The 26,543-nt window shown below is 35.8% G+C and overlaps 1 protein-coding gene across 1 annotated transcript in view; it reads right to left on the bottom strand.

Annotated features, from left to right (window-relative positions):
- Positions 1-26,543, bottom strand: part of PLCXD2 (phosphatidylinositol specific phospholipase C X domain containing 2) — a 91,131-nt gene that overhangs the window by 42,876 nt on the left and 21,712 nt on the right.

The raw sequence follows: 26,543 nt of genomic DNA, 5'->3' as shown, positions 1-26,543 counted from the left end.
TATTACAATGGAAGGTACCATCATTCTTCAAATTTGCATTATCAATTGCAAATCTCAATTTGCAAGTACAAAATCTCAGAGGTGAGAGATGGAGCATGATGTAGGCTAGTCTGATTAGAACATCCAGCACAGAGATAGGAATGGAATATAAAAAGATTGGAAAGATAGGAGGGATAGGAGACAAAACAGTTGGCAAGTAGACATTTTTTTCAGTAAAATATTAGGTAAGGTGCTGAAATGAGAAAGTGGACAGAAAGTAAGCTACAGGAGGCTTGAGGAGGGGTGAAAAGATATTTAGAATAATTGTTATAATGAGTAACCAGTTGAGATTATATAATATAAACTTTAGTAATATAATCAGCATGGTGTCATAACTATTACAGAAGATTCCCATTCGTAACTGTCATGAAGGATTACCTGTGCAGAATCCAAATGAAAGAGAAATTCTTTATAAAAGATGAAGTCTTCCATGTTGTCCTGTTCATGTATAATATTTTTCTGATGGTATTGTATTTAGAATAACATAATCAACTCATTAATATATTTACAGTAGCAACTATTCCATTTTTTTCTTCCTTCTTTGAGCCCCCTACAGTTCTTTTTCTGTCCACCTTCTCATTTAAGAACCTTACCTTCACTCTCAATGAGAGAACTCATTTTCTATGAGCATTGTCTGGTATGCTTTCAATTGTGTACCTTCTCTGATTTCTGTTTGCTATCAGTTTAGATAGATGGTTCCTCTCTCCACCCCCACCCCCAATTTGCTGTTTGTGTTTTTTTGTGGTACTGATTTTTGGTGGGAAAAGAGTGAAGCTTTGAATAAATAGTTTGAGCAATAGGTGGGAACTGTGGAAAGTCAGATTTTTGCTCAGCATAAGAGAAAAATATCTAATGATAAAATCTGTTCAAAAGTGACATGGATTACTTTAGGAGGGAATGGTTTCTTAGATCTAGAAGTCCTCAGATAAAGCCTGGATAACAGTATCAAAAATGCTGGCAAGGTATTCCTGTTCTATTGTAAGTTGAATTAGATGACCTCTGTGGTTCTTCAGAACTCTGAAGTTCTGGGATTCTTCATTCTGGGATTATAAGTGAAACTGGAAGATTGACACTCTTGGATCTTTAGGATTTGCAGTTATTGTTACTATAACTTACTTTTTACAGAATATAAAATGTTGATTTAAAAAATTTTTTTCTTTCAGTAAAATATTTTCTTGATTCATTATTTTGTGTTTTTTTGTGAGTGAAAAGTCGGTGACAGCTTTCTAGGTTGTCCCAGAGAAGAATTACCTAAGGTTTCTGGATAAGTTCTTAAAACAAAAGAATTATGACAAAAATCCAGGTCTTTCCTCCTACAAACATCCCCCCTACCCTGACTCCAGAACAAGGCCTTTATAGAGAAACATTGTAATTATGGTGGTAAGGTTTTATATTACTATTAATATTAGAGGGAAGGGACTTTATGGGTCCAATGGACTTTTGTAAGCTGGAAACTTTTTATCATCCTCTGTAATGATGTTTCTCCATTCCAAATTACAAACAAATAATTTATATTTGAATTTTGGAACACAATGTGTCAATAAATTAGAAACTGCTCATAATTAATAAAATATACCTAGAGTCTATCATTTCTTAGAGTTGAGAATATTATACACCATGAAATAAAGAATGTAGCATCATGTAGTATAGCAGTTCCGAAACTTTTTTTTGTCTCAGGACCCCTTTATATGCTTCAAAATAACTAAAAACCTCCCAAAGAGCTTTTGTTTAGAGGAATTATATCTATCAATATTCTTAGTATTATTATAAAAATGATTTTAATCTCCTGAACTCCTTAAAAGTGTCACAGGATCTCCCAGAGGTCTCTGAGTAACACTTTGAGAATGATGTAGTGGAATGAATTTGAGCCTGAGTGGGCAGATGTGGGTTCTGGTCCTACTTCTGATATTAACTAGTTATGTGACCCTCTGTAAGTCACTACCTTTCTGGGCCTGAATTTCTTAATCTATAAAAGAAGGAGTTTGGACTCAGTGACATTCAAGTCTCCTTCCTGTTCTAAATTCTTTGATTCTTGGTTTGAGAAAAAAGTGTGAGCATTTTAATTATATGAACTAACAGAATCTGAGACACAAAGCCAAAAATATAAGCAGACAAGTACTGCAGACTATTAAAAATGCTAAAATACAGAAGTGCTAGATTCTTACTGAGGTCTAATCTTAATTAAAACAAATCACAAGCATCATTAGCTTACACAGTGTTTAGTAGTCAAATGATAGAAATAAAGTTAGTGAGGTCCTTCTAGAAGCCTGAGTAAAGTGCGATAGGAGAGAAGGAACTAAATCAGTATGAAACCAGAAAAAAGAGGTATGAGAGAAAAAGAGCAAGAGAGTCAGAGATAGAGAGAAGGGGGGGGGGAGGAGAGAGAAGGATAGACAGACAGAGACAGAGAGACAGTGACAGAAAGAGACAGAAACACAGTGAGATACAGAAACAGAAACAGAGACTGAGAGGCAAGGTGGAGGATGAGAAGAGAGAAGATGGAAAGAAGGGGAAAAGGGGGAGGGAGGGAGGAGAAGAGAGAAAAATGTGAAGGTGAGAAGAAGAGAGAGAATAGAGAAAAATAGGAAGAAAAACAGGAAGAAGGTAGAGAGTAAAGGAAACAATGATGTCTGATTAAGGAGAATAAAAAGGAAAAAGAGAAAAAGAGGATGAGGTATGAAGAAGGTGGAAAGAGAAGGAATAAGGAAGGAAGCAGAATGAGGAAGAGTAATAAAGAAACCACACAAATGAGTTCTTGACTTCTAGAATGAGAAAAAAGTAGATGGGAAAAAGAAAAGTAGTAGGCTCCATAAAGAGAAGATTAAATGGAAAAAAGACAAATAAGCATTTTTTTTTATTGCAAAGGAAAAAAGAGAAGAAGAGGGTGCACCCAAGTATAAATAGAGCTGGAAAAATACATACCTAGCTAGGAAAATGGCAGCTCCTAATAGTCTCTTAATGCAGGATTAAGATTCATTCTACCATAGCTAATTCTTAGTACCTCTGAAAAGAATGGTTCTGTTTTTTTTTTCTTTCATTTAAAAAAGGTTAACTTTTGGTAAGAAAATATTGAATTCTTTCTCTCCAACTCACAAATACTTATAGTACATAGTGAACTAAAAATCCCTAAGCTCTTGACTTCTGAGTATGTACATAATACATTTCAAACAGTATAATTTTCTTTAATCTAAAGGTGTGGAATTACATATAAATTTCAAACAAATGACCCTGTTAAAGATGTTTGAAGTTAGTTACATGGACATTTAAGTTTCTGCCAAATCAAAGACTAAAAAAAAATTCAAATTCAGGTAAAACTAAAATGATTCAAGTTTGTTTTGGCCCAACATTGGTTAATTTTTCATGGTCTGAGAGATTAATTATTTTTATACATAAATAATTAAAACATATATATGTTTATATATATGTATACATCAGAAAAGTTAGGGTTACTCAGGGAGTTTGCCTTGGGAGGCCTAGATTAGAAGTTCTTAATTTGTGTGTGTATGTCAGGGACCCTTTTGGAAGTCTGGTAAAGTCTATGCATTCCTCAGAATAATGTTTAAAAATGTATAAAATGAAATATGTAGGATTAGAAAAAATATTAATTAAAAACAAGTTTGTGGACTTCAGGGTTAAGAACCCCTGGTAATCCATGAGTACAATATCAGAATACAATCTTATTTTCAGTTTTCTCACCTCTAAAAATGGAGGAATTAAACTGGATCGCAAATGTCCCTTCCAAGTCTATCAAAAGTTTATAATGCTCACGTTGTCTAGAGTAGATAATTTAATTTTAACTATCACTCAAGTTCACCTGTACTCTGAATACATTTTCTTCCTTAACAAGAAACAACATAGAGAATAATCTTTGGTCTGTAATCAAATTTCATTTTTATTGCTGGGCATCAGGGATTCTGACCTGGGTACCTGATATCTGAAGTCTTTGGACTTGTGACTCATTCCCTGGTTTTACCCTGAGACATCTCCCTAATCCTTCAAGCCTTTGTCTGCCTACATAATATTCTCTCCCTCACTCTGGTTTTCTATTTTCAAGATTTTCCCAGCTTCGTCTATAGCTACTTGACCATCAAGCCTATTCTGGTCACTAGCTATCTAGTCTTCCTTGTTTTGCTTTGGCTCTCCCAGTTTCAGCTCCTTCTCCCCTAAGTCTACTTCCCCCCCTGTGACCACAGCCTGGCACTGAAACAGTTGGAGTGGGTGTTGCTTAAATGGCAGCTGTACTAGAGTAGGGCTGGTGGAAAAGCATACCTTGGACAGATCCTTCTCGTATGGAGAAGGATCTTTTGTAACTAACCAAAGAAAGGCCTTTTCTGAATTTATTTCATGCAGCCTCTGATTTTGTATGTGTGCTTCACTTTCAAATAATAAAAATTATAAGCATGGATTTTGAGGTCATTAAAGGAGAATAAATCTGTACAAAGTAATAAATGAAGTTATGACATAGAAAGCAGAATAAACTCTAGGAATGGAAAAAAAAAAGTTTTAAAATACTCTCCAACATAGGAGAAGGTCATGAGGGGTCTAGTTCCAAAGTACTACTACTGATGGGAATTACAGAAAAGGACAGAAAAGATCCTTTTATTTGGTGGCATGAGATAAAAAAAAGTTATGAAAAAATGTGAACATAAAATGCTACAAAATACAGTAGTCTGCACTACTATGTTTCAGAAACAAACTCACTATCCTTTGCAACAATCAGAAATAAATTTAATTATTGACAAACTATAAATAATAAATGGATCTGCCTCTAACTCCTTTCAAGGTAATGTTTCAGGAAAAGACTGGCTAATCATTGGAAGAGGAAGGATCTAAGAGGTCAGTAACCTGATATGATTTTAATAATTCTAGTAATGGAGGAAACCACAGAAAGAACAAGGTAAGTGAATTTTATTATCACTGCAGCTGTCCTATACCATTGCCAACAATATCCTACAACATGCCAACCATCACCTGAAGAATGCAAATAAATTAAGAAATTATTGTGATGTTATGGTTGGATTTTAAAAAAAATCCAACTATCAGTATGCTTCTCAGATTTTCAAATTTGCACATGTAGATACACAACCTGAGTTGCTATGATTTTATACTTCATGTCTCTCATAAAAGATAATACAACATATTATAAATGCTTCCCCATAACATTAGTCAATTAATCAGTCAACCAATAAGAACTTATTAAATGTTCACCATATGACAAGCACTGTGGAAAGTTAAGTACAAAATCTGAAGAATCGTTAGAGAATGAACTTTAATTTGTGATTCATTTGTTAATTTAATTTCCTTTTTTTTTTAAAGAACCCTTATCTTTGGTCTTGGAATACTAGTCTAAGTATTGATTCCAAAGCAGAAAAGCAGTAAGGGTTAAGCAATGGAGGTTAAGTGACCTGCCCAGGGTCACACAGCTGTGTGTCTGAGGCCAAATTTGAACTGAGGACCTTCTGTCTTGTAAACCTTAAAATTCCTTAGACTTATAAATGTTGGAAATTTCACCATTGGGAAATTTTATACTTGGAAAATTTCTTACTGATAGTCTATTGGAATGTGAACCCCATTGGCATGGGAGGTTCCTCCTCCTCCCTTCTTAAGATTACTTTAGGACAGAAACCTTTTGCTGAACAATGGAAAGGACTTTGACCTATGCTTAAGCATAGAACAGCAATTTCTTTGAGTCATGATTGATTTTAGAATTGATACAATGGAGATACTTGGAATCAATCTCCACCCTACTCAGTCCTAACAGGATTAAGGAAGGGCTGCAGCATAGATCAAAATTTAATTATTCCAATCTCTACCCTGCTCAGGTTAACAGGATTTAGGAAGGGCTGTAGCAAAGGATCAAAGATTTAATTATTTGAAAATATGACCTTCAACAGACATGTGCAAAGCCAGAGACCTCTGGGCGGTCCTGGGTTAAGCTAGAGCCTCCATTGGCACAGGGAAATTGATGGACAGTGATTGGTAGATGTGAGAACTGAGGGGAGGGAAGTTGGATGGTTTCCTTAAAGATAGAGGGGTCTGAAGACTCAAAGTGGTGGTTGAGGAGTTTGTCTGAGTGGTTGGAATGTGCTCTGAGAAGCTTGCTCTGAAGGAAGCTGAAGGTGGGGGCCTCTGAGACTGTTTCTCCATTTTGGTCACGTGAGTGATAGGGACTGATCTCTTTTTTTTGCCTCAGCTATCTAAGGGCTTGGGCCTTTTGGCCCAGCCTAAACAGAAGGGGTATTTAAGCCCTATTCCCTTTTCTCCCCCTTTCTCTCTCCCTCTCTCTCTCTATCTCTAATACCTTTCTTCCTCCTGTTTGTAATTAAACTCCATAAAAGGTTGACTGCTGACTTGAGTTTTCATTTAGGAATTACATAGCTGAATTCCTTGGCGACCTTAAATTGATATATATCAGTCTTTTAAAGTGATTTCCTTGTCACAGTCTCCAGGTCTGGCTTTCTATCCTCTGAACTACCTAGCTGACCCTCATTTATTAATTTTAAATAATTTTTGGGGCTACAAAGGCAAAACAAAATAGTCACTGTCCTCAAGGAGCCTTCATTCTATTGGGGGAATGAAAGATTTATGCAAATAAACATTAGGAAAAGTAACTTGATGAGGGTGAGAATACATGTAACTGAGGAAGGGGTGGTCCGAGAAAGCTTCACAGAGAAGGTGGCATCTGCCTGGAAGAATGTTAAGAACCCTGAAAGGCTTAGATGTGGAATGAGTGCATTCCAAGCCATGAGATGGCTTAAATACTATGTGGAATTAGATTGTTAAATCCAGAGAACATAATATGGACGTCACTCTAGACTTCAGTTTGGCTGGAATTTTTAATGAGGAGTAGCATGAAATAAGTTTGGAAAGGGGCACTAGATTGGAAGAAGGCCTTCAAAACTAGATTCAAGAGTTTGTATTTTATCCCAGAGCCAATGGGAAATCAACAAATGTTTCAATCAGCAGAGTGACATAGTCCATCCTGAGCCCTAGCAAGATTATTTTGGCAGCTGTATGAAAAATGTAGAGAAGAGGAAAGCATTTGAAAACAGGGCCAGCAATTAGGAGGTGATTATAATAGTCTAGGTGAGATCTGATAAGGTCTGAACAAGGATGATGCCTATATGAGAAATGTGGAAGGAGAAGGAACAGAACAAGAAAAATGTTTGAATTTAGGGACCTTCCGTCTTTATGTGCAGAAGGAGGAATCAAGGGCCATTGGGGTCTTCATTCCTCTCCTGGTTATATTCTGGCTCCCCCTGACTTTCCCTACAATGCTCTATAGAGAAACTTCTTCACCCTAAAAGTTCACTCCAGTTCTGGATTTCACACATTGAAAATGTTCTCCCATGCTTCTGCCTCTCCTTCTGTCTGGTTTGGCTCTTTCCGAACCTTTCTTTTGAGGAGGATGCTTAGAATTTCCATGCTTTCACTGCTCTCCAAGCTACATTCCCCAGTTCCAGATTTTCTGTACAATTCCTCCTCCATGGGATGCTTTCATCTCTTCCTCATTTCACCCCTCCTTTTCAGGGTTCCTTTTCTTTTTCAATTATTAAACCCCTTACTTCCTTTTTTAGAATCAATACTAAGTATGGGTTCCAAGGCAAAGGTGTGGCAAGGAGTAGGCAACTGAGATTAAGTGACTTGTCCAGGGTCACACAGGAAGTGTCAAAGGCCAATCAAATTTGAACCTAAGCCTTCTCTTCTTTAGGCATGGTGATACCTGGTTGCCTCTCCAGGTTCCTTTTATGTGCTGATTCCCTGTTGGAAAGTTAGAGGGTAGGGTTTGTTTGTTTGTTTGTTTTCTGCTTGTATTTGTATTCCCAGTGCTTAGCATATCTTATATATTTGTTGATGTGACTTGAGTTGACTTAAAGGCAAGCAGCTAGATGGCTCTGAAGAAGCTGGAGTCCTCAATAGAAATAAGGAAGATAAGTGGTAGAACACACTTCCTCTGTTATTTTTGCAGGTACATTTTGACCCAGCAGAAAAGCATAAGAATCCTCACACACCTTCAGCAAAGCATATTCTACCAAAATATTAGAACAAAAGAGCATAAATAAGTTGACTGATAATATATGCCATCTTACACTTTGATAATATAGTTTGTTATAAGAACATGTGCCTTAACTTTAATTACAACTGATTTATATAAGCATTTCTACAAGTTTACAAAGCACTTTATGTTCAAAAATTTCTTTTCTTCCTTCCTTCCTTCCTTCCTTCCTTCCTTCCTTCCTTCCTTCCTTCCTTTCTTTCTTTCTTTCTTTCTTTCTTTCTTTCTTTCTTTCTTTCTTTCTTTCTTTCTTTCTTTCTTTCTTTCTTTCTTTCTTTCTTTCTTTCTTTCTTTCTTTCTTTCTTTCTTTCTTTCTTTCTTTCTTTCTTTCTTTCTTTCTTTCTTTCTTTCTTTCTCTCTTTCTCTCTTTCTTTCTCTCTTTCTCTCTTTCTCTCTTTCTCTTTCTTTCTTTCCTTCCTTCCTTCTCCATAGATATGACAGATATAGTATGTTCTATGTTCACCTAATTTACTTATAATATCACTCTTTACGTTTAAATCATAAACCCATTTTGATCTTACCTTGGTATAGGATGTGAGATATTGAACTAATTCTAATTTTGTCATATTGTTTTACAGTTTTCTGAGCAGCTTTTGTCAAATAGTGAGTCCTTATCCCAAAAGCTGGTATCTTTGGGTTTATCAAACGCTAGCTGGCTGAGGTCATTTACCCTAAGTCTATTCTATTGATCCTCCCTTCTATCTCTTAGCCAGTACCAAATTGTTTTGATGATCACTGCTTTATAGTACAAGTTAAGATCTGATACTGCTAGGCCCCTTCCTTCACATTTCCCCCCCATTAGTTCCCTTGATAGCCTTGATCTTTTGTACTTCCAGTTGAATTTTATTATTTTTTTCTAGTTCTATAAAATAGTTTTTTGATAGTTATGATAGGTAAATTAATTTAGATAGGATTGTCATTTTTACCAAATTAGCTCATCCTGCCCATGTGCAATTAATATTTTTCTAATTGTTTAGATCTAGTTTTATTTGTGTGAAGTGTTTTGTAGTTGTGTTCATATAATTCCTGTGTTTGTCTTGACAGATGGATTCCCATATAGTTTATATTGTCTAGAAGAAAGATTCCCATATAGTTTATATTGTCTAGAGTGATTTTTTTTAAACCTTTACCTTCCACCTTAAAATTAATACAATGTATTGTTTTCAAAGCAAAAGAGTGGTAAGGGCTAGGCAGTGGGGGTTAAGTGACTTCCCCATGGTCACACAGGTAGGAAATGTCTGAGGTCAGATTTGAACCTAAGACTTCCCATCTCTAGACCTGATTCTTATTCCTCTGAGATACCTGGCTACCATGGAGTGTTTTTAAATGGAATTTCTCTTTCTAACACTTGCTATTTTTTGTTGGAAATATATAGAAATGCCGAAGATTTATGTGGGTTTATTTTGTATTCTGCAACTTTGCTAAAATTATCATTTCCACTGGCTTTTTAGTTGATTCTCTAGGATTCCCTAAATATACCATCATATCTGCAAAGATCAATATTTCTTCACTGCCTACTTTAATTCCTTCAATTTCTTTTTCTTCTCTAATTGCTACTGCTAGCACATTACAGATGATACTTGCTGATGGTTTTAAACAAACATTACTTATTATTTTGAGGAAAGGCCCTTTTATTCCTATGCTTTCTAGTGTTTTCAATAGGAATGAGTGTTGTATTTTGTCAAAGGCTTTTTCTGCATCTATTGAGATAATCATGTGATTTCTGTTAGACTGATTATTGATATGGTAATGTATTGATTTAGAATCTTGTACCGTAGAGACTACATTTCCCACAATCCCCCTTTCCTCTTCCTGTTTGTGTGTCTCCTTGCATGGATGGAGTTCTGAGTTTCCATTTCTGCCCAGTGGGCAGAAATCTCTGGGGCTGGTATCAGTGGGAAGGAGGGAGCAGCTTTTGGCTTTTCTATGTTTTTTTTTTCTCTTAATTTCTCTGGTTATTTCTTAAATTCTCTCAGTTCTAAGTGGATTTTTAAAAATAGTGTTAAAATAATACTTGGAGTATTGAATATTAATTTTAATCCTTCCATTTTTGGTGACCACAAAGGGACTTTAGGACTCAGAGCTGTTTGTTGTTGTTTTGTTTTTTTTTAAAGCTGGCAACCAGGCTGCAGCTGAGCAGCCCCATGGTTTAAAGTTGCTACTGGTTTGCAACCAAAAGCTGCTTTTCTGCGGAGTTTTCACCACCGCCACCCCACCACCATCACCACCCCTCCGCCCCCTCAAGCTGTCCAACTGCGGCTCATTCCCCCTTGATGGTTTTCCAAATATTAAACCAACCTTTCATTCCTGGTATAAACCCCACCTGGTCATGGTAGATAATTCTTGTTATAGCTTGCTATCATCTCTTGCTAGCATTTTATTTAAGAATTTTGCATTTATGTTCATTAAGGGGATTCATCTGTAATTTTCTTTCTCTGGTTTTGGTCTGCATGACTTTGGAACCAGTACCATATTTGTGTCATAAAAAGAATTTGTTAAGACTCTTTCTGTGCTTATTTCGTCAAATAATTTGTATAGCATTAGGCTTAATTATTCTTTAAATGTTTGATAAAATTCACTGGTGAATTCATCTGGCCCTGTAGATTTCATCTACCACTTTTAATCCTTTCTCCCTTTATTATCATTCTTTCTTCTCCTTTCTTCCATGAGACTAGTCTCCTAGAAACTGAGGCCCAGAGAGGTTTAAGTGATTTGCCTTAGGTTGTACAGTAGCAATTCTTGGTGGTGGCATGTAAACTCAGATCCTATGATTTTGAAGCTAGTAGCTTCTGCTATACAATCCTTTAGGTTCTACATTTGGTCATTTTCTCTCTGACTACTCTTTTATTTTTTTTCAAGAATAATATTTATTAGTATAGGCAGGCAATCTACTGTTAAAAGATGGACTAATTATTCCTAAGTATGCAGAAAAATGCCAAACATCTTTTATACCAAGGCTATCTTTTATTCTAACTGACATGACAGTGTGTCCTTTGAACCTCCCCTACAAATCTTGAATTTTGGATGATTTAAAACAGGAGGTGAAATTCGAGATTTCAACTGCTTCCCCATATTCCATCATGGGAGACAGAGGCAGAGAGGCAGAGAGAAAATGGACCTATTTGAACAAAAAAATATTTATAGTAGCTCTTTTTGTGATGGCAAAAAATTGGAAATTGAAGGGATGTCTATCAATAGAGGAACTACTGAACAAGTTGTGGGATTTGATTTTGATAAGAAATTATTGTGCTAAGAAATGATAAGCAGGATGATTTTAGAAACTCCTGGAAAGACATATGAATTTATGCAAGGTGAAGTAAGTAGAACCAGGAGAACATTGTATACAGTAATAGTAATATTGTTCAATGATTAATTGTGAATGTCTTAATTATTATCAGCAATACAATGACCCAAGACAATTCCGAAGGACTCATTATAAAAAATGCTATCTACCTCTAGAGAAGGAGCTGATAGAGTCTCAATAGAGGTAGAAGCATACTACTTTTCACTTCATTTTTTTCATTAAAAAATGTTTACAATATGAGTATGGAAATATTTTTTTGTGTAAAAGCACAGGTATAACCTACATGAAATCACTTCCCTCTCAGGAAGGGAGGAAGGTAGCAGAGAATTTGGAACTCAAAATTTTAAAAAATGAATGTTTAAAATTGTTTTTACATCTAATTGGGAAAAAGGAAATATTACCTAACTTTAAAAAAAATCTTTAAAAAATATTCCTTTTCTAGGTGGCTTGAAGACTTTTCTTGGTATCCCCCAAGTTGGGAAAGATTATTCTTCATAGTCTTCATATGCAATTTCTTCTGTCATCTTTTCTCCCTTTGTTCCTTTGTTCTTTCCTTTTTTTTTCCTTTCCATCTCTTCAGTCTCTTTAAAGCTAGGCCTGGAATCAAGAGGTTATTGTTCAGTCATTTTTCATTCTTGGATGACTCTTTCTGACCCCATTTGGGGTTTCTTGGCAAAGATACACAAGTGATTGAGCATTTCCTTCTCCAGTTCATTTTACAGATAAAAAAATGGAGGCAAACCTGGGTAAGTGATTTGCCTAGGGTTACACATCTAGTAAGTATCTGAGGCTGGATTTAAACTCAGTATTCCTGACTCCAGGCCCACTCTGTCACCTAGCTCCTATCTTATTTTTTGCCCTACTAATAGCTATCATCATATATTTTTCTTTTAATCAAAGGCTGCTATTATTTATAAGCACTAAGTATTACTAACCTAGTATTTGTATTTTATTAGTTTTAATATGTTTGACCTATAAACTGAGGCTTTCAAGGACTGATAGACTTTTTATATAGATTAGGTTAATTTCAGTTCCATATAGTCAATTAGATGGAATTCAATTCAACATGTTAGATAGATTTTTTATTTTTTATGACTATTGATTCATCTATAAAGAATTCAATTTTTGCCTTTTTGTTTTCTTGTAGAGGTTTTTCTTTTGTTTTATTTTTTTAAAAATGTGAATACCTCAGAACTAGGGAGGCAATAAATAATTAGTGCTTATCAACTCATTTGCTCTAATCCTGTTTGAGCTTTCCCACTGATAAGATGGTATATTTCATGAGAATAACACAGCCATTCAGAAATTCTAAAATGCTTGAATTCTCCTGCTTACATAATGCTTCTCATTAAAAACAACAACAAACAGACCTCTGGTTGTCCTCTTAAAGCCCATGGCTCTGCTTCTTAATCATTAACCTCCAGATTATCAGCGTAGCCTCTTGCACTAGGCATATTATTATTATCCTCTTTAATTCTATTTTCCAGGTCCAAAATTCTTGTGTGCCTAGATAACAGGGAATAATCACTGCAATGGACCTACTCCTCAAGCTCTTTAGAGCTTTAAGTGAAACCCTTGACTAATTTTTAATATATATATTTATATGTATAAAATATATAATCTATATACACATATTCTTATGTGTATATATTCTCTAACATATACATATGTTATACATATTTAATGCATTTAGTGTATATATGTAATTAACTACATTACTTATGAGATTTGGCAAATATCCTTTTAAAGTCCTAATATAATCTTAAAATATAGATATAAGAGGGTACTCTAACCAACTATCAAAAGAGACATTTACATCAGGCAATTAATTTTCTTTGTAAAATTAAAAGACTTTTTAACTTTTTTGTTATAAATATGTAATAAATATGTTTCTCTAAGAGAAAAAAATTCTCACATTAGCTATATCAAAAAAAATTGTGTTGAATTCTTTCCCCTCCTCTTTCCCACCTTTCCTCCTTCCACAAAAGGCAGGTAATATCATATAAGTTGTACACATTTTATGATGTAATATATATTTTCCTGATTATCAAGTTGTGAAACAAGACACTCATTGCTTACATTATAGAAAAATTAATGGACGAAATAAAGTGAAAAACAGTATGTTTCAATCTGCCATTTAGACTCCCAACTGTTCCTATCTTTTCTTTCGTAGTGTAGCCTTTTTCACCATGAGTCCATTGGAGCTGTCCTGGATCCTTGTCTTGCTGATAATAATTAAGTCATTTATAGTTGGATCATTGTACACTTTTGTTATATGTACAATGTTCTCCTGGTGCTGCCTACTTCATCCCCTCATATAAATCTTTCCAGGTTTTTTGTGATCATCTTATTTGTCATTTCTTATGGCACAACGGTATTCCATCACAATCATAAATCACAACTTGACTCTATCTTTAAGGAGACTACTGGGGAGCTCTCATTTATTTCATTCATACCATGAATATGGATGAAATATCTAATATATAAAAGCTTCTACTAACTACTATGGGCAGTGTAAAGAGAAACTCCAAAAGCAATACAGTGAGTCAGCATGTTATAATAGAAAGAATGCTACATCAGGTATCTAATGATTGGGTTAAAATTCTGCCTTTCCTACTTAACCGTACGACCCTGAGGAAGATACTAAACTCTCCAAGCTTCAGCTTCCTCATCTTTAAAGTAGGACTAGAAACAAGCAATTGAATGGTCAATGAGGAAATAAAAATATCAATTTTTGTAGATAATATGATGCTATACTTGGAAAATCCTAGAGATTTAAGTAAAAAGCTAGTTGAAACAATAATTTTAGCAAAGTAGCAGGGTACCAAATGAACATGCACAAATCATTAGCATTTCTATGTAATACAGACAAATCCCTGAAAGAAAAGAGCATAAGAGATGTTTCATTTATATTACTATAGGCAATATAAAATACCTGGGAGTATATCTGACAAGACACTTAGGAACTATATGAACATAATTATAAAAATCCTTTTTACACAAATAAAGCTAGATTTAAATAATTGGGAAAATATTCATTGTTGATGGATGGGCTGGGACTATAATAAAAACGATAATTCTACCTAAACTCATCTACTTATTCAGTGTGTCATTCCAATTAAACTACCAAAAAATTACATTACTGAGCAAGAGAAAATAATAAAACTCATTTGAAAAAATGAAAAGTCAAGAATAACAAAGGAATTAATGGGGAAAAATATAAAGAAACGGGGTCTGGCAAGACCAGATCTTAAATTGTACTATAAAGTGGTCATTGTCAAAGCTTTCTTGTAGTAGCTAAACAATAGAAAGATAGGTCAGCAGAACAGAATAGGCATACAATACAAAGTAATAAATGACAATAGTAACCTTATGTTTGATAAATGCCAACATCTAAGTTTTTGAGATAAGAATTCATGATTTGGTAAAGATTTCTAGAAAAACTGCAAAGCAATCTGGCAGAAACTAGGTTTAGACCAATATTTTACACCATTTACAAAGATTAAGTCAAAGTGAATATATGATCTAGGTATAAAGGAAGATATCATAAGCAAATAAGAGGTTCATGGAACATGTTAGCTACCAGGTTTATGGATACAAGAAGAATTTATTAAGTAATTATTAATTATTAAGAAATTATTAAGTAAGAGGCAAAGAAAATTATAGGATCCAAAATGGATACTTTTTATTATGTTAAATAAAAAAGTATTTTTACAAATAAAACCAGCATGCCAAGATTAGAATGCAAGCAGAAAACTAGAAGAAAATTGAAGTCAGTTTCCTGGATAAAGGCTTCATATCTCAAATATATAGAGAACTGATTCAAATTTATAAAACAAGTCATTTTCCAATTGGTAAATGGTCAAAGGATACAAACAGATAGCTTTTGAAAAAAAGAAATCCAAACTACATATAGTCATATGAAAAAATGCCTTAAATCATTACTGATTAGCAAAATACAAATTAAAACAACTTTGAGATACCATCCCATACCTATCAGATTGGTAAAAATGAAAAAACAGGAAAATGACAAATGCTGATGCCCTTGCCCCACCCTACCCCTGACTAAGTGAAGCTCTTGCCCCTCCCCTCCCCACTCCCTATCCCATACCCCAGATGTAGGAGGAAAAAAAGGGGGGGACTGGCCTGAATGCTATGCCCAGGGGAAGAAGTAAGTGCTTCTATTCAACTGCTGGGCAGAGGGGTGGGGAGGTGGGATGGAGAGGGGGAAGGGAATAGCTCTGCCCAAGTTACTCTGCCTTTCTAGTAACTAACTCTGGCAGGCAATGGCTCAGGTACCCACAGAGAGGTCTCTGCATGCCATCTTTGGCACACATGCCATAGATTTGCAATCACTGCCATATTGTATTGAAGACCTTAGAGATCCCCTGAGGTATTTTACAATATGCTATGGGAAGCTAAGTGGCAGACTAGATAGAATGTTGGGCCTGAAGTCAGGAAGATGTGAGTTCAAATCCAGCCTCAGACACTGACTAATTGTATGTCCTTGGTAAGTCACAATTTTGTCTCAGTTTCCTCATCTGTGAAATTAGCCAGAGAAGCAAATATGGAAACCCCCAAACTGGGTCACAAAGATTTGGACATCAATGAAAAATGACTGAACAACAAATTCTCCACCCTAGGTCTAGCTTTAGAGAGATAGGGAAGAAGGAAAGGAGGAAGGCAGAAAGGAAGGCAGGAAGGAAGGCAGGAAGGAAGGCAGGAAGGAAGGAAGGAAGGAAGGAAGGAAGGAAGGAAGGAAGGAAGGAAGGAAGGAAGGAAGGAAGGAAGGAAGGAAGGAAGGAAGGAAGGAAGGAAGAGAAGCCATGGAGGGACGAAAGGAAGGAAATTCCAAATGAAGTTACAAAGCATCAGATGCAAATGAAATTAACAGTATGACAGAAATGAGGTAAATAAGTCCTGTGCAAAAGAAATGTAAATACAAAGTACAAGCAATCTTAAGATACACAAAAAGGTAATAGCTAGAGGGATCAAAATGGTCCTCAAATAGGAATTGGAAAATAAATTACAATGGAAGTTCTTTTAGGTGGAACTAAGAAGGAAATACAGCAAAAAAAAAAAAGACTGAGAAGGAAGAGTCATACTGGTAGAAGGGGGATAACTCGTGAAAATATGTAGAAAAACAGATGAAAAGTCTGAGATTTAGCTTGTTAGTAGGCCAGTTTAAGAAGAAAAGGGAATATATGAAAGGGAATAGAATGACTAGACATGTATATAGAAATTAGATTACAATGGACTTTCAGTCCTAGGCTATGCATTTTTTATTTTATTCTAATGAACAAAGAAGGCAATTGAAGATTTTCTTGAGAGGAGGAGATGGGGACCTGGTCAAATTGGTGCTTTAGGAACATTAATTTGGCAGCTGTGTTGCAAATGAATTTGTCAAAATGACAGATTGAGGTAGAGAGACCAATTAGGATGTTCTTGAAATAGTTAAAAGAGAAAAAAGAATGAACTAGGGTAGAAGGTGTCTGAATGAGGAGAAGGGGTTAGATATAAGAGATATAGATTTAGCATTGACAAAGTTTGACAACTGATTGAGTATGGGGGTTTGAAGAAAAGGAAAACATCAAGAATGACTCCATACTCCATGGCTCCAATGGGATCACTGGAAATGGGGAAGTTTGGAGAAGAAAGGATAAATATAAAAATATAATATATATATATATATATGTATATATATATTTAGACTTGTACATTGTGAGATGTCTAGAAGATAAATATACATTTACATATACACTTATATATACACATATATAAGTTTAGATTAACTTTGGAGTAACTAGCAGTAACATTCAGAAGAGATATTGTGGCAGGAAATAGAGATTTGGGAATAATTTCCACAGAAGTGATAATTTATTACATGGCAGAAAATGAGATCCCAGACCAGAGGTTTGGGTGGTACTTATATTTAGTGAAAAGGGAGAGAGTAATTCAGCAAAGGAACAGTCATACCAGTAAGAGAACAAAGACAGATCAGTATCATAGAAGCTAAGGGAGAATGTAGTGTCCAGTAGGAAGAGTTTAACCACGCCAAAAGTTACATATGGCGACTGTACAAGTGAAATCTATATCAGATTGATTATCATCTCAGAAGGCGAAGAGACGGTAGAAAGGAGGGAGAGAATCAGGAACTCAAAACTTTAAATTAAAACTGTTTTTACACATAATTGGGGGAAAATGATATATTATTTTTAAAAATAAACAAAGAAGGGGGGGGGGGAGTTACACATAAGTCAAAAAGAATTAGGACTGAGAAAAAGACATTCGATTTTATCAGCCATAAAAGATCCACAGTAACCTGGAAGAGAGCAATTTAGTGGAGTGTAAATAGAAAATTAGATTGCATAGGATTGAGAAGTGAGTGGGAGGTGAGAAAGTAGAAGCAACTAGTATAGGAAACTCTAGTAATTTAGTTATGAAAGGGAGAAGAGACATAACTTGAATAAATATTTGCTTAATAGAATTGTTTTTGGAATCGTGTGAGGAACGGCAGAGTTAGGAAAACATGGAAAATATACAGATTATGGACAAAAGTCCAGTCTAATACAGATCCAGACTGATTCTCTCATATTGCTTTGATTCCTCTCTGCTTCTATTCTTCACTAATTTTATTGAAAATAGTTTTCCTTTTTAAGAATTAGGGTAGACAAGTTTATTACCAAGAAGAAATGAGAAAATGACATTCCTTTCCTTTGTTGTGGAGGTGGTGGATTACGGATGTAGGACATTGTATATACTGTCAGAACCAAGATGATATTTGTTAGTTTTGTTAAACTCCTCCACATCCCCACCTTTTAAAACCCTTACCTTCTGTCTTAGAATCAAGAGTATGTGGTGGTTCCTTGATAGAAAATCCATAAGAACTGGGGATTGGGGTTAAGTGATTTGCTCAGCATCAATCAGCTAGTAAGTATCTAAGGCCAAATTTGAATGCATGATCTCCTGTCTTTAGAACTGCTTCCCAATCCACTGAGACACCTAGATGCCCTCTCCTCTTTTTTTAAATTACAAAAGGGAACTTGGTGGGGAGAGGGGGAGGAAGGATATATACATTTGGAAAGAAAAATACCAATAAAATTTTAAAATAAAAAATAGAACAAAGAGAAAATTACATTTATACCAAAGGCTATCTCATTGCTTTGTGGGGATTGAATAAGACTAGATTGTGGAATTCTTTAGTTGGTGAGAGAGGGTACCTCCATATTCATTTTTGCTTGGCTGGAATCTTTTAGAGAACTAAATCATTTTACCATCCATACATAGTAAAGCCCAACAACTAATTTATTGTCATGTCTTCTCTTATTATGTTAGTAGAAGAGTAAGCCAAGTGTTCTTAAAAAAGATGGAAAGAAAACTCCAGGAAGCAATGGTCTAAATGGTTCAGAATAGACTGGAAGGGAATTTGTACATTATACCCAGTGGGAAAAGTTAATTAAAATGTATACATATACATACATATATATAAACACAGAAAGACCAGTATTTTGACAAGCTGGCTATATTTACTAAAAACCTCATGCTTGTACTTCTAAATATTGACTTAAAAGTCTATTTTCTATGTTGGAGTAATGCTGGATAATTACTCTATGGAACCATTTTGACTTTGGGTCAATAAAAAAGCTTTTCAGTTGTTTCATTTGAGAAAAATGGGCATTGTTCAGTTGGAGCAGGTCAGCAGCCAGTTCTGCTATCTGGAGTAGCTCACACATTCAGAAACTACACCCAGTAAATGGATTTGCTGAGAAGTCTCTGGATGCAGGTCAACATTCTGAAACAAAGGCTTACTTTCATCACTGCAAGCACAACCAGTGGCATCTAAGACACTGGGTCAGTCTTTGAGTCTACAAATATCTTCCAACATTGCAGTGGGATAAGAAAGGTATTGACATCCTTTCCTGAACTTTAGCTATTATTTTTCTTTTATTTCGCCTTTCTTTTCTCTATAAGGTAACTACACTATTGTGATCAAATTCCAGTCACTAAGTTTCCCTCTTGGTGTCCTAGTTTTTCCTCTTGTGAATTGGGAATAGCCATCCTTACTGTGTAATTCTCTGATGAGCATTATAAAGATCGCTGAGAGTTCATAAAATATTTTGGCAGAAACATTATAATACTGATTATTATGAAGGAGGGATAGGTAAATTTGTAACCAGAGAGATATATTTTTAAAGCAAAGAGTATCAACAAGATATTTTAAAATAATAATAAATAAATAACAAATACACAAATAATAATAAATAATAACAAGTAAAAGAAGTTCAGAAAGTGACAGTGTCCAGAAAGTTTTATTATTATTGTGAAACATTTATATATTAAATCATAATTTCATATTGTCTTTTTTCTTGTATATTGAGGTTTTTTATTGTTTTTATTATTATTATTATTATTATTATTATTGTTAAATTCAGTATAAAAAAATGAAGGAAAGATTATAAGATCACAGCTTTAGAGTTAGAGTAAGAAGAGAACTTAGAGTTTATCTAATCCAAACTCTTCATTTTGCAAAGGAAGAAACTGAGACTCAGAAAAGTGAAGCAATTTGCCTAAGGTCACATAAGTATGTAAGTGTCAGAATCAGGCTTCTGAGGACAATTTAGCACTGTCTGCATCGCACTGTTCTGGATGTTACAAAATCAAGTTCTTCCCAAAACAAGAATAGACAAAATATGGACAAGAGATTCATGTAAATTTCTATGCCCCCATTGCTCCTGATCATAATCAATTCAATGCAACAAACATATGAAATGTTTATCCAGTGAAAAGCATTTGCTTTTGATTAGACATTTAAAGGAATGAAGAAGGATTGGCATCATACTTCAGATGTTCACCTTCATTAGCTCCATTGCTAAAATGTTATCAAGTTTGGGGCAGTTATTGATAGTTATAGCACAATAACAATTCTCCATGGGCTGACTAGTTCACAGACAGAAATCTGCAAGGCTGTGTGTATGAGAAATAGGTCTTGAAGTTAATCAACATAATTGGAATTCTGCCCAAAATTCATTATAAGTACTGTACTGAGTATAATCTAATTATCTTCTGTATCTGTACTAATTTCTGCTTCTCAAAGGCATTTACAATTCTCTCCTAGTTCCTTACAGAACTGAGTCCTAAGTTTGAACAAGACTCCTGGCCCTTGTCCAGCGAACATCCTACCTGTTGTGCCAGGGCTTCCACCCTGGCTCTGGGCGCATGCCTTCTCTCTGATTTATGCAGGGTGCATGTCAGTGAAGATGAAAGTGTAAGAAAGTACAAAGGAAACCACGAAATGTCAAAACTGAAATGGTACCTGTGATAAAATGTTCATTTGAAAAGTGTAAATGGAAAATTGCCTGGACACTGTAGATTGTCTGTGCATATGAGAATGGCACTTAAATGACAGGAAAGCAAACATGTTTGTGTCTTTTCTGTTTAATGCTCCCTAATTGGACAGAGCCCTCAGAAAATTGCTGTTTGACTGTACTTCTTCTCTAGGCTCCAGTGCTGCTCATTTAGAAAGTCCTGAGTCTATGAGGTGTCTTGAGGATAAACAAGCCACATTTGATGACCTCCATCTCTAGCTCAAGGCTTCAGCATTGGGGTCTCTGGCATCCAGACTTCCTAGTCAAAAGATTAACATCTTAAAAATCTTTTTGCTAATTTTTAGGGACAAACTTATCAGATCTAATTTTCTCTCATCTCAGGGGATGGGGAGAATGCTAATAATAATCCGTAACCACACACTGCCTCTGGCCACTCACAGGACCATGTGACCACGTTCATTTTTAATCAGTCACCTATTAAATTCTTAATTATTCATAATGCAGTAAAGCCATCTCTGCAGTGCTTTGGAGGCTGAATCCTTTTTATTCTCTCAAGGCTCTTTTCTGTTGACCAAAAGGATAGTCAGGGATCCTATCTTCCATAGTCACAAGGGAATACATGTCCATCCTTAGGCATTTTGGCAGAAATGAATTCATGTTAGTCCAGACATATGGCTGCCTATTTTATTTTTAAATATTTCCACCTCCAACTCACATCACCAAGCAGTCCTTTACAAACTTCTAACAATCCTCACATGATATTTTTCCTTACATGAGACTTAAGTTAAAAATCAACCTTTTTCTTTTCCCTAGCAAAGAAGAAAAAGAATAGATTGGCATGATTTTTTTGGGGGGGGGATGGGGGTCACATATTGACCACTAACATGAGAGACATGGAACTTAGAAGACTGGAAATCAAATCATTCCTTTGATATATCACTAAATATATGATCATGGTGAAGGCATTTAACTTCTCAGTGCCTCAGACAATTTTTTAAGTTTCCACAAATAAATTGCTAATCTGTATGGATAACAGGGGTTTCCACAATGTGAAAATCCCTACACTAATGAAATCACTGTTCTGAGTCAAAAAAAAATTTTTTTTTCCCTTGCATGCTTGGAGGGCATTAGGTAATTCTTTAGTCTTCTTTTCCCCAGGACAATGATATTAATTTTTTTCTCAGATGAAATGTAATTCATTTAACATCACTTAAGAGACAGAGCAATTCTAGAAAGCATAGTAAGAATATTTTTAGGAAAAACTTTAGAGGATGTTGTGTGTGTGTGTGTGTGTGTGTGTGTGTGTGTGTGTGTGTGATCAGGATTGGCTAGTGGAAAATTCTAAGAAGGGACAGATAGGCATAGACTTCAAGAGGAATAAATCAACTGGTTTTTTCCCCAAAACCTGTTTCTGTAGGGAAGAAGGAAGGAAGGAAGGAAGGAAGGAAGGAAGGAAGGAAGGAAGGAAGGAAGGAAGGAAGGAAGGAAGGAAGGAAAGAAGGAAAGAAGGAAGGAAGGAAGGAAGGATGGAAGGAAGGAAGGAAGGAAGGAAGGAAAAAAAGGAAGGAGGAAGGAATGAAAAATTTGTTAAACACCTACTATGTGTCAGGAAGGAAAGAAGCATTTGATAAGCACCTACAATGTACCAGAAACTGTACCAAACACTACAAATTTAATCCTCAAAACATTTCTAGAAGGTAGGTATTGTTATTATCCTCATTGACCAGATGAGGAAAATGAGTCAAAGATTAAAGGACTTGCTCAAGGTAGCAAAAGTCTGAGGTCACATTTGAACCCAGTTCTTCTTTACTTCAAGCTCTATCCAAGTGTCCCCTAGAGACAAATAAGGAACTAAAAGAACTAATGATTTTAGAGATACTGTTGGCAGTGTGGATGTAATATGACTATATGCAGTTGGGTAAGAGATAAAACATAAAACATTTTTCACTAGCTGCCACTCAGAAGAGTAGGTACTAATAAACTGCCCAATCAAATATCCCAGCAGAAGGTCTCCACATTCTTTGCAGTCAGACAATCCTTTAGTTTTCCATATACTGCGAAGCTCCTAACTGCTCCCCATCGTTCCCTTTCAGTGTTCTACTCATTTTCCTCCTTTTTATATTTTAATTCTTCATCTTTGATCCATCAAAACTACTTTTAGCACACTAGACTTGGCTCTTAGATTTTTAGGGAAAGTGTTGGAATGAACATAATAGATTCCCTTAGTGCTCAGTTTGGGGCCATCCCCTGGGGCTAAATCAGTAGGGAAAACAAAGAGCTGTTCAGCCATAGTGCTAATACTCACTGAGTTTTAAGCCAACCCTATGTCATAAATAGGAGAGGTAAAGAAAAGAATGTTATAATTGAACTGGCATCCATTTCCCTATTCCCAACCTAACATAAGTCCAGTATTATAAACCTAGTACCAAGGAGAGGGTTTGTTTTGAATGGCTTTTCCTCAATTTCTCTATTTTTGGCACTTGACCATATTTACTATGAGTGAGTTGCTAAAGCCTTGCTAAGCACATTTATGCTTCATTAGGCATGAAATACTACTCAAGTGATGTGTTGAAGGGATTATGTGAAAATTTTTCTAGGTTAGGAGGAAAAGCAGTCTGAGAAATTTTCTGCCACAAACTTTTAATTTGAAGCTATATGGATCTCAGGTCTCTTGACAAACATTAATAAGGGTGGTGATATGCAATGATTTATTCTTCTTTTGACATCTGGTACTAAATGACATTATCTGGGCTGAACTCAATTCTCTAGTATATCACAAACGTCTCTTACAATACAGATCTGTGGTTTTCTATCATTTCCTAGATCATTGTGCCATAAGTGCAAAGTTGAAATGTAAGCAGGGGTGTGCTGGTAATTGTTTACCATCCAGTTCTCCAGGGGGAAAATTAATGCAAATTACATTATAAAATTTGATCCTTATTTTTAACATTTTCTCCATCATGTTTTTTAAGTCTAGACAATCAACAAAACATTAACTGTAGCCATGATCTGTCAACTCTATCACCCAGTACAACTCTCATTTTATAGAGGAAGAAATGAACCTTAAGATACAAAGTGACTTACTCAAGGTTACAATGACAGGATTATAGATTTAGATCTGGAAAGTACATGAAAGGCTACCTAGACTAACCATTTTACAGATGGAAAGATGGAAAAACAAAGTGGGAAAATGAGTTTCCTGAAAGGATTTGAATAGAAGTTCCGACTCTGGAATTAATGAACTCTTCCTTGACTCACAGAAATAAAGGATTTTTAGATGATTCCTCCATACCCTTTTCTACTAGCTTTGGCAGGATTTTCTGGTTGGAAGGTATACAGTGTGAGGTAGGAAAGCTCACTGTTTAAAAAGGTCTTAACTGAATGTCACTTTCTCTTCTTTTCTTGTTTTTTTTTTATTCTATTCTCAAACATCCCTTCTCATCCTTTAACTTATCCTTTTCTAACCTCATTCATATCTTTCCCTATATCTGTTTCTTCTCTGTTTAAGTACAAAACCTTATTAAATTAAATGAAGCCTCTTCTTTTCATCACAGCTTAGTTCTAGTTTCCTGGGAAAGGAAAAAATTCTTTCTTATAGATACTGAAAAACCAAAAGAATCAAAACTAATAAAGTACAAGTTTATGTTCACATCCAACTCAACCCTCTAATATAGTATTGTTTTTGATTCCTTTTCTACATGGGCTTCACCAGAATTTAAACTCATGAATGAGAGAAAAGAGGACTCTCCCATATAGGTTTGTTTTTTAAAATAGGCATCTTAAAATATTGTTGAAATTTTCCTTTGAAAAATCATCAAGTGCTTCTCCATAGAATGCTATGGGGAGTCAGGGATCTTCCAGGTACTGGAAAACTTTTTTCTAGTATTCCTAAACTAGCACCTTGCATTTGATCTAGGAATCTGGAGTACTATTGACTTGAACTAACTTAAACTAGGGACACTGATTATCAGGACTGTTTTGCTAGTTTCTATCTAGAGTGAGGGGAGGGATAATCTAAATACAGCATGAGGACACTGTAGTATAGTGGTTAGAGAGGGCTGAACTGAGAGCTGGGAGGCCCTGGATCTAAATCCTGCTCCATTTTTACTGACCTGTATGACCCTGGCTAAGGGGTTTAATCTCTCTGAGGGTAGAGAACAGAGATTAGGTTGTTCTAATAAATGTCCTGAGAGAGAGCGAGCTCTCACTCGCTCTCTAGCTCTCTCTCTGTCTCTCTCTGTCTGTCTCTGTCTCTGTCTCTCTGTCTCTGTCTCTCTCTCTCTCTGTGTCTCTGTGTCTGTCTCTCTGTCTGTCTTTGTCTCTCTCTGTGTGTCTCTGTCTCTGTCTCTCTTTCTGTCTGTCTGTCTCTGTGTGTGTGTCTCTGTCTCTGACTCTGTCTCTGTGTCTGTGTCTGTGTCTGTGTCTGTGTTTCTGTCTGCCTGTCTCTGTCTGTCTGTCTGTCTGTCTGTCTCCCCCCTCCCCGTTCCTCATCCTCCCACCCCCCTATCTCTAGAAAAATACTGCAGTACGCCCCCAAAGTAAGCAAATGAGTGAGGTAGCTGTGTTTTTCTTTCCAGGAAGGCAGAGAACCTAAAACAAAAGCAAGCCTCCTCCACGGAGTGACTGGGAAAGCTCCACCCCCTAAAGGGAGGGCCAAGTGAATTTCCTTCATTCGGCAGTTAGTTCCCGGGCTCTAGGTGACTGACAATTTGACTCCTTGCTCATCACCACAACTTAGTTGTTTAAACAGTTGCCAGTCTCGTATACAGCCCTCATATCACACACAACCAAATCACAACATATTCGCTCTTGTGCGATGGAATGCAGGGATTTTGCTTTTCTAAACTTCACTGAGGTGTGCGCAGAATGCTTTGCCCCTTTCTTCCCCTTTAGCCCTATTTTGAGCTTGACCCCTCTTCAAAGAACAATCCTCAAATCTGTAGGGCTTAGAACTGGAAAAATATTGAGAGGAAAACTGAGGATGGGGATGGGGGGAAATGAATGGTCTCCAAGAATTCATTTTAAACTGGAAAGGAAGAGAGGCACTGTGGATCGACAGAAAGACCCAGAGAGGGGAGGTCCTGGCTTTCAATTTGGCCTGGGACACTTCCTAGCTGTCTGAGAGTAGTTGGACAAGTCATTTTATACCGCCACTCCCCCACCCGCACACACATTGACCAGCCTTTATCACTTCTACCTTGGAACCAGTAGCAGTATTGATTCTAAAACAGACAAGGAATTTTTTTTTTAAAAAAGGTAATTATAACAGCTTAACACAGTGTGACTCTACAACGTTAGATATAACAAACTTGGAGGTTTCAGGTTTTTCCACGTGTTGTCATTCAGAGGTTTTCTAATGGAGTCCCAGGTGGTATCCAGTCTCTCTCTGGATCTTTAGCAAATGTCTAAACCAAATTCCCTCCGGTGTTCTACCCTCCCAAATGGGCAAACAGAAGCTTCTCTGCCCAATTACACATACAAATGGCCAAAGCATTTTAGTCATCGCTTTCCTTGATCTAAATTTGGTTTATTATTGACACAGATACTTTTCATACACACCCATCCATTTATTAACTGGGTAAAAATACTCCCTCTTCTGCAAGCCCAGTTGGAGGTTTTAATTAGTCCGCATCTGCAAAAAGGCATGACTTTTTTTTTTCCCCTGAAGAGTAAATTATATTCACTAATTCACTAAGGAATTTCATAGTAAGGCATGTCTTCTCTCTGAAACTGAATAACTTTTCCTTTTACATTCTTAAGTCTATTTAAGAATCAATAAATATTATTCCCAAAGTATATGAATGGTAAGGCATAGACA

This window comes from Monodelphis domestica, chromosome 4 (genome assembly GCF_027887165.1).
Source record: "Monodelphis domestica isolate mMonDom1 chromosome 4, mMonDom1.pri, whole genome shotgun sequence".
Lineage (NCBI taxonomy): Eukaryota > Metazoa > Chordata > Mammalia > Didelphimorphia > Didelphidae > Monodelphis > Monodelphis domestica.
The sequence above is the reverse complement of the archived record's forward strand: the minus strand, read 5'-3'. Positions and strand labels throughout refer to the sequence as shown.